Here is a 9,499-nt window from a genome sequence, read left to right on the forward strand (position 1 = left end):
GGGCCCGCCCCCCCCCCCTGCCGATGCAGGGGACATGGGTTCATGCCCCAGTCCAGGAGGATCCCACATGCCGCAGAGCGGCTAGGGCCATGAGCCACGGCCGCTGAGCCTGCGCATCCGGAGCCTGTGCTCCACAACAGGAGAGGTCACAGCAGTGAGAGGTCCGCGTACCGAATAAATAAATAAATAAATAAGGAAAGGACTGGGGGAGATATGAGGGCAAGAAGGACACTCAAAAGTATGGGAGCGGGGAATTCCCTGGCAGTCCAGTGGTTAGAACTCAGCGCTTTCACTGCCAGGGCCTGGGTTCAATCTCTGGTCAGGGAACGAAGATACCACAAGCTGGGTAGCTTGGCCAAAAAATATACATATATATGTATATATAAATATATATGTATAGGAGCTATTACAGCCTATTGAGAAACCAACCTGGACCACTCAGTCAAGAAGGGGAGATAAATGCAGGGAAGAGGGGCTGCATGAATGTGAACAAGCACAGTCCTTGAGAAGTTTGCAAAGAAGGGGAAGAGGACAGAGGAAAAGGAGGGGCTAACCTAAGCAGGTAGATCTGTAGAGCGCTGGAGGTGAAACGCTGAGGGCATTTCTGACCAACTGCTTCTATCTTCTTGATGAAAGAGGAAGCAAGGTCCTAGGGCACCTCCAGGCAGCCCAGGCAGTTTGAGGGGGATGGACAAGACCTCAGATGGTAAGTGAGGCGTAGAGGCAAACATGGCCGCTAGAGAAACAGATGAATAATAACAACTTGCATTTTATAAAGCCTCCATCCTATTTGATTTCCACAGGAACCTCAGAAAGCAGCAGGTTTTAAAAGCCCATTTCACAGGCAAAAGAACTCAGAAGGGCTAGAATGAGAACATAAACGTGAGCTTTCTAGATGAAGCCTAAGCTCTTCACTGTCCAGAGTAAACTTGCGCAGAGCCTCCGTTTCTTCCAACAGTCGGCATGGCCATTACAGCTGTCATGTTCAAAGCCCTTCCCTAAGGGCCACACCACCAGACGTTCGCCGCCTCTGGAACAGATGTATGGGAGGAAAACCAGAACTCCTCAAAAATGCTCGCATAAACTCAATTCAACCCTCTCCTCTCTCTGCCAACAAGCCACCTCATGAGGGTGGACGCCAATTCTGCACGCCGCCGGCTTCCAAACATGGAACCCAGCATCCATCAGCACCGCTCAAGGCTCTGCTCCCCGTCCAAATCCAACGCTGAGAAAAACAGATCCGTGAATTACCCTGAAGGAGATTGTCCATATGGAGCCAAAAACTCAACCCAAACCAAACAAAGCCAAAAACAGAAACAACACAGAAACAGAAGCCTAAGAGCAGGACCTATCAGGGTCTGTCTATAGCATTGTAGTGCAGAGGAAGCGGATCTGAGTCCGGGAAAAGCAGTACTGCTCTCCAGTGATACACACTCTGTAATGGGACAGGAACTCACTGTCGTGCCCATGATAACCTGGCTGAGTTCTTCCTTAAAATTCTTCTCCCATGGCTTGAATGCCAAGCTCAACAAACAACCTTCTCTTTCCTAATTATATTGTTTTGGCACCTTCAAACCTCAATTTGGAGGACCCCAACGGATCCCATTAGTTGTTTCACTGTAAAGACAGAGCCCCGACTAGCACTTTAAAATATGTCTGGAAAGAGGGAGGAAAAAAAAAAAGAAAAGAAAACCAGATCACAGGGTTTTGTTGTTGTTGTTGTTTAACTAGAAAAAAGATCCCATGCTAATGAGTTAAATCCTGTTTCTTGCTGCTAGCACATGTCGGGAGTCTAGCAGTATTGACATGCTGGTGAAAGTCTGCTCTTACTTACAGAAATCCCAGAGATTTCAGGGGGAAAGGTACATCTGAATCTGCAAAGTGGAGCAAGACAGCTCTGAGGTGAGATGGACATCAGCCCTTCACCTGCTTCAGATCTTTGCCTAAATGTCATTCCTTTCAACAAGGCCCAGGCTGATCACCCAGTTTTAAATTGCACACCACCCCACCCCAGCTGCCAGGCCCCCTCACCCTGCTTCTTTTAAATAGCACATACACCTTCCAATATACTGTATAATTTATTATTTCAGTCACTGGTGTATCCCAAGTCCTTGGGACATGGTAGGTGCTCAATAAATATCTACTGAGTGAATGAATGAATGAACAAAATAAAATAGCTTTCTCAAGTTTCATGAGTGTCTCAGCTTTTGTTACTTTGGGTACTTTTATCAGAATGGGGGGTCTTGTCCTAATCATGAAGGAGGAACCCAAAATTTACTGATCACGCAGACGTGTCAGTAAAAAATCTGGCCATGCACTCCAATACATGAATAATTTATTCACATCTTTGGTTAATTCTATATGTGTTACTACATGTGCAATGCACCATGCATATTTTTAACTACCCAACATTTTAAAATTAAATATAAAGTAAAATAAATACTCAGTTTATATTTTCTTTGAGACACTACCCTACACCGTAAATGAGTATCATGTGCCAAACACATGCACGTGTCACAGTTACCACACTAATCGCCCACATCCATTAGTATTCCCATTTTAATGGCTGGGAAAACTGAGGCTCAGGTAAATTAAGTAACTTGATCCGTGTCACAGTTACCAAGCCGCAGAGCTAGGATAAAAACCTAGGGGAGCCTAACCCCACACCACATGGGCTGCAGGGTTGGCACAGAGGCCCCACCCTGGAGGTAGCAAGTCAAAGGGAAGCAAATCAGGATAACCCAGCATTCATACCCAGCTCACTTTCCACCCAGGTGGACACAGCCAACATGACGGGATCCCCAGCTGGATCCCAGAACAAGCCATCGGCCAGTCCAGACAGAGACCATTTGAATACCCTGCAGACCCACATATCTTTCAAGGCCCTCCATGCTCATGCAGGCACCAGAATCTAAAAATTCCCAAGATCTAGGCAGCAGTAGCGATCAAATTAAAGATTGAGCTATGTCAAAATCATCTATTCCCAAGGCAACATTTTGTCCCAGTTTGATAGGAACGGTCTCCATTTAATAATCAATACACCCCCCTTCCACTCTCAAAATTTTGTCACATCTCCCTTTACTCTCAAAAGTGCCCTGGTTTGGACAATAAATTATGTGGTCACCCAGTCTATACTCTGGCTCAGTGCACACAAGACTGCTCTGATTAGAACAGAAAATGCTGTGGTTTCTGATATTCAGAGAGCACCCCACCTCCTCACCCCACCCTGAGGTCAAAGCAGCAGGCTTGCCATTAGCAGTGACCAACCCCCAGCAACCCGGTTGCCCCTGCATGGAATTCCCACCCAGAACCCCGGGCACTGTGAGCTGGCTGGGCCTGCTGTTCCATAGATCACCCGCACATTGGCCGCCTCACCTGGCCTCCAGACCCCGTCAGGTCTCACCACGATAGGAAAGCATCATCACAGACATTAATGGAAGGTTTGCCTGGGACACTGACACAGGTGATCAGAGCCTCGTTGTATTAGTCAAGTTCACTTGATGGACAGAACCAGACAACCAGTCACCTGCTTGGAGCCCTGTAGGTGACACCACACCTGGGAAACAATAAGGAAAGGGATGTGTTGGGTCAGCCAGGGTCAGGTCCACCTGCAATGGAGCCTCCATCATGGGGATCTTCCCTGGCATCATCAGGTGGCTCAGGTGTCCTTCCTGGGGTCCCTTCCCAGCCAACATTGATCCTGAAGGCCCACGATTTGCTCCAGCCCCCTCCCACTGTCAGCCCCTCCCCGCTGGCCATGCCTTTGCTACAAAGCCCAGCCATCAAGACCCACCCCTGGGAAGTGAGCTGGAGCCTCGTGCTCCTGGGCAAGCAGAAGGGCCTGGACTCCCACCCAAGTGGGCCAGACAGCACCAAACGGTCCACAGTGAGGTACACCTGCCTGGAGGCTACAGTTTCCCCAGCCAAAAATTAACATCACTCACTGTCAGAAGCACCCCTAGACCTTTTCCAAATTACCTGGGCCCTAAGAAGGGCCAAGATCCACGTTCAAGCTTTTTTAATTTTCTCTGCCTCTTGACTGTGACCTCTGTCCTGAGACAGCTGAGGCAGAGGCGGTGTGGGGGGTTGGAGGTGGGGCAGCCAGACAAATAAAGGGATTTCTGAGTCTGCTTGCAGGGGAGGGGGCACAGAGTTGATTCTCGACTCTAGCAAGAGTGGATTCCCCTCCTTAAAGCACAAGTCCTGAGCCAGGGAAAACAGAATGACCTAAGATCAAACTTTATTTGGCATGGTAATTCTTTTTTTTTCTTTTTTTTTTATTGTGGTAAAAATCACATAATATAAAGCCTACTATTTTAACGATATTTAACTGTACACTTCAGCAGCACTAAGTACATTCACATTGCTGTGCAACTCATCATCACCCATCTCCTGAATTCTTTACCTTCCTAAACTGAAACTCTGTCCGCATTAAACACTAACTCCCCATTTCCCCTCCCCACCCCGTCCACCGTTCTGCCCCTGGCATCTGCCAATGTACTTTCTGACTCTACGAATTTGACTGTTCTAGGTACCTGGTGTAAGTAGAATCAAACAGTGTTTGTCTGTACCTACTGTATATTGGAATGGCATGATAATTCTTAAAACTGTAGGAAACTTTTCCATGATAAAAAAAAAAAAGCCTAGTCTCTGTTCTTGGTGTGGCTGGTCCCCTCCCCGCCCCCGCAGCAGACTGGAGCTCTGCCTCTCACTAGCTGTGGGGTCTTGGGCAAAGCTGTGCCCTCTGTAGGCCTGGGTTTCCCCATATGTGTGCTCGAGATGACTCTGCAAGCCTAACAGGGGCTACTGCCCAGGGAAGAGTGACCCCAGCTTCCTATCAGGGGGACAGCCTGTTTAATCCCACCTGGATTTGCTTCAGTGCTTGGGGGAGAGTGAGGATGGTGGTAGCTTTCTCTGTGGTTCCTTAGCAGCCTAGACTAGGCCTCAAACTTTTCCTCTTAGACCAGAAGGAGCCCGCTCGCTGGCAGGCAGTACCCAGGGACTCAAGGATCCAGACTGATAGAATTGACCTGGACGGTTTTAGAGGGCAATGCGGGCCTGGCTGAGATGCCCAGTTTATCTCTGTGTCCTGGCCTCAGGCTCACCTGTGAGGGTCTCCAAGATCAGCTGCTGCATCCGCCTGAGCAGCATTAAACAGTGGGTGATGGGGAAGGGATGCTCTCCAGGAAACCCACTGGCTTCACCCCTGACCCTGAATGGTTTGCAGTTGGAGGGTCCCTGTGCCAGCAGTGTGCATGCCCACCCTGGGTGGCTTGGGTACCTGTGCTGACACTATCCTAGCAGACAGGATGTGCAGCAGCTCCCGGGCATGGCGAGTTTTGCCCACGAGCAGAAGGAGGAGGTGGGTGCCAGGGAGAGCCTCAGGCCACAGGCTCTCTGACCCCCCAGGCTGTGGACTCTTTGAGAAACCAAATCATCCCATCCTGCAACCATCCCTCAACCAACACTAAACGGTGCGAATCCCTTCATTGATTTTTCTTTACCAAATGCCTTGGCTCACATGTGGGTCCAAAGACGGCCCACTATCTATGATCTTAATTTTTAAAAGCTGAGGGTGTTGCTGCTGGATTTCCTCTCAGCCTAGCGTAGAAAATAAGAAAAACAGGAGTGGAAAAATCTTAGAAGAGAAGATTTGAGACTTGTGATTCACCATGTAATCTGCCAGAAGGTAGCCATCCACCCCCCTCAGCGGTTCCTGAATTCTTTACCTTCCTAAACTGAAACTCTGTCCGCATTAAACACTAACTCCCCATTTCCCCTCCCCACCCCGTCCACCGTTCTGCCCCTGGCATCTGCCAATGTACTTTCTGACTCTACGAATTTGACTGTTCTAGGTACCTGGTGTAAGTAGAATCAAACAGTGTTTGTCTGTACCTACTGTATATTGGAATGGCATGATAATTCTTAAAACTGTAGGAAACTTTTCCATGAAAAAAAAAAAAAAGCCTAGTCTCTGTTCTTGGTGTGGCTGGTCCCCTCCCCGCCCCCGCAGCAGACTGGAGCTCTGCCTCTCACTAGCTGTGGGGTCTTGGGCAAAGCTGTGCCCTCTGTAGGCCTGGGTTTCCCCATATGTGTGCTCGAGATGACTCTGCAAGCCTAACAGGGGCTACTGCCCAGGGAAGAGTGACCCCAGCTTCCTATCAGGGGGACAGCCTGTTTAATCCCACCTGGATTTGCTTCAGTGCTTGGGGGAGAGTGAGGATGGTGGTAGCTTTCTCTGTGGTTCCTTAGCAGCCTAGACTAGGCCTCAAACTTTTCCTCTTAGACCAGAAGGAGCCCGCTCGCTGGCAGGCAGTACCCAGGGACTCAAGGATCCAGACTGATAGAATTGACCTGGACGGTTTTAGAGGGCAATGCGGGCCTGGCTGAGATGCCCAGTTTATCTCTGTGTCCTGGCCTCAGGCTCACCTGTGAGGGTCTCCAAGATCAGCTGCTGCATCCGCCTGAGCAGCATTAAACAGTGGGTGATGGGGAAGGGATGCTCTCCAGGAAACCCACTGGCTTCACCCCTGACCCTGAATGGTTTGCAGTTGGAGGGTCCCTGTGCCAGCAGTGTGCATGCCCACCCTGGGTGGCTTGGGTACCTGTGCTGACACTATCCTAGCAGACAGGATGTGCAGCAGCTCCCGGGCATGGCGAGTTTTGCCCACGAGCAGAAGGAGGAGGTGGGTGCCAGGGAGAGCCTCAGGCCACAGGCTCTCTGACCCCCCAGGCTGTGGACTCTTTGAGAAACCAAATCATCCCATCCTGCAACCATCCCTCAACCAACACTAAACGGTGCGAATCCCTTCATTGATTTTTCTTTACCAAATGCCTTGGCTCACATGTGGGTCCAAAGACGGCCCACTATCTATGATCTTAATTTTTAAAAGCTGAGGGTGTTGCTGCTGGATTTCCTCTCAGCCTAGCGTAGAAAATAAGAAAAACAGGAGTGGAAAAATCTTAGAAGAGAAGATTTGAGACTTGTGATTCACCATGTAATCTGCCAGAAGGTAGCCATCCACCCCCCTCGGCGGTTCAGTCCGTGCACTAGTAAATGCTCGGGGGTGGAGGGTAAAGGCAGCAAGCCCAGGCTCAGGATTCCCAGGAATAACCAGCCATCAGCCACTGGCCTGTCTCAGCCAATGGAAGAAGTGGTCCTCAGGCCTCCCCTCAGCCCCACTGAAGCTGCCCAGGTGCTGAAACCCTAAAAGAATGCACCCCCTAGGCGTTAACCAACACCTTCAGCAAGTATCTGTCATCTCCTCCCTCAAGAAGTTCATAGAGGGACTTCCTTGGTGGCTCAGTGGTTAAGAATCCACCTGCCAATGCAAGGGACATGGGTTCAAGCCCTGGTCTGGGAAGATCCCACATGCCAGGGAGCAACTAAGCCTGCGAGCCACAACTACTGAGCCCGTGTGCCACAACTACTGAAGCTCTTGCGCCTAGAGCCTGTGCTCCACAACAAAGAGAAGCCACTGCAATGAAAAGCCCACGCACAGCAACAAAGAGTAGCCCCCGCTTGCCGCAACTAGAGAAAAGCGCGCACACGGCAACAAAGACCCAACCAACGCCGCCAAAAATTAATTAATTAATTTTTTAAAAATTCATAGACACGGAAGAAATAAATTCAAAACAGTTATTAACATTAAGCAACAATATGATCAATATCAAATAATAATAGTAGTTACTAATCTACCCTTTGAGATTAAAAGATTAATTTCATACTATTGATAAGAAAGCTTTATAACTAACATTCATTGGATGCTAATTATAAGTCAGACATAGTCTATGTATGATCATCTCACACATAAACCTCATGGCATCATTTGTGGTAGGTTCTACTATCAAGTTCATTTACAAATGAGGACACTGGAGCCCAGAGAGGTTAAGAAACTTGCCCAAGGTCACACAGCTCATAGGTGGTAGAGTTCACATTTGAACCCAAGCCATCTGACTCAGCCTCTACATTTTACTGCCTCAGGTAAAGGCCAGAAGGTATAAATGCTTTCCCGTTCACATAGCTGCTACGCTGGGGCCCAGACTGCACCCCAGGCCCTTGGACTTTTAACCTCATCGACAAGTGCGGTATCCACAGTGCATCCTGGACACAGAAGCCCTGGGTGGTGCATGGTGAGGAGCAGGTTGTGCTGCAGCCCCGCCAGGATGGACACCCGCCAGCCTCAGGCCCTGCAACATTCTCCGCCATTAGGCGCTTTGGAGACTTGGGCCAGAGGTGGGAACAGCTGGGCTGTCGCTGCATCTCTGACAACCAACATATCAGGAAAAGCCCGCTGCCCACCCTGCACTCCTGGTCTCAACCCAGTCCAGCCCCTTCATGAAAAACCACAATCCCATCTCTCTCCCAATTCCTCAACCCAGAGCACTGTCTGCCGTCTCCTCTCATCCCTCACACCTTCACAGGGACCGTGGGACATGAATCACTTCCCTCTGTCAAGGTTATATTTTCTTGTTTTAAAAAGAGCACCTATTCTTCTTATTATTCTGAGGATGAAAAAAAATTTGCCTCTTTTTTTGGCTTAGAAGGTAGCTGAATTTTTCAATATATTCATGCAAACGAGATATTTCATCTCATGGATTTTATCCCAGTTCTGTCTATGCACATTTTAAATAAATTAAGATGAAATAAATCCATTTTATTATATTACCCAGTGCCATCTCCATGAAATAATGCCCATATTTGTATTTCCTAAGGAATGTTGACGTGGCTAAAAATGTTGCAGCAAGTGTAATCTTTGAGGATTGTGCTGCCAGAAAAAAAATAAATCTAGGCCTTTGTTTAGAGCCTAGAGTGGCACCATTTTTGATTGAAATGGCTTGAAATATCCATCCCCAAAACATGGACAAGGTAGTAAAGTATACAGAATTGATCACCATTGGCTCAGACACAAAAGTGGCGTGTCTTCCTTTGTTTTCTTAACATCTGTTCTCTCCCTCCCAGCATAAACCACCCCACAGAAATAAATTACGCAGCCTCCCTTTTTCCCAGAAGGAGAGGTGAGGGTTTGCAGGGGCTGGTCCTGAGGTGCCCCGGGCTCTCCCCACTACCCATGCAGCAGCCATGGAGTCTCCAGATCATCTCTTCCTGGCTCCCCTCAGTACTGGCGCTGACCACAAAAACTCCAGCCTCTCCACTTTCTGCTTCCTTCACGAAAGGAAGGGACCCGTGTGTATCCTGGGAGAAGAAACCTTACTCTCTTAGCATCTTATTTCCTTTGAAAGGCAGGTGGACAAGCATTGGCGACCACTGTGAAGTCAGCATTGCTGCCAAGCCAATCTCTGAAGCCGGCTGGCACTCAGGGACAAGAAGGGCTCCCTTTCGTCCAGGAGGTAAACTGGGATCACAAAGACCGGATGAGACTGAATGACAGCCCAGCCTGTCAACAACCAGAGCCACGCCAAATCCTCCTGACTGGGGCCATGGTTTGCCTAGAACTCAAAGAATAAGGTGGAGGTAAAAAAAAAAAAAAAAAAAAAA

The sequence above is a fragment of the Lipotes vexillifer genome, unplaced genomic scaffold, assembly GCF_000442215.2.
Source record: "Lipotes vexillifer unplaced genomic scaffold, Lipotes_vexillifer_v1.1 scaffold182, whole genome shotgun sequence".
NCBI lineage: Eukaryota > Metazoa > Chordata > Mammalia > Artiodactyla > Lipotidae > Lipotes > Lipotes vexillifer.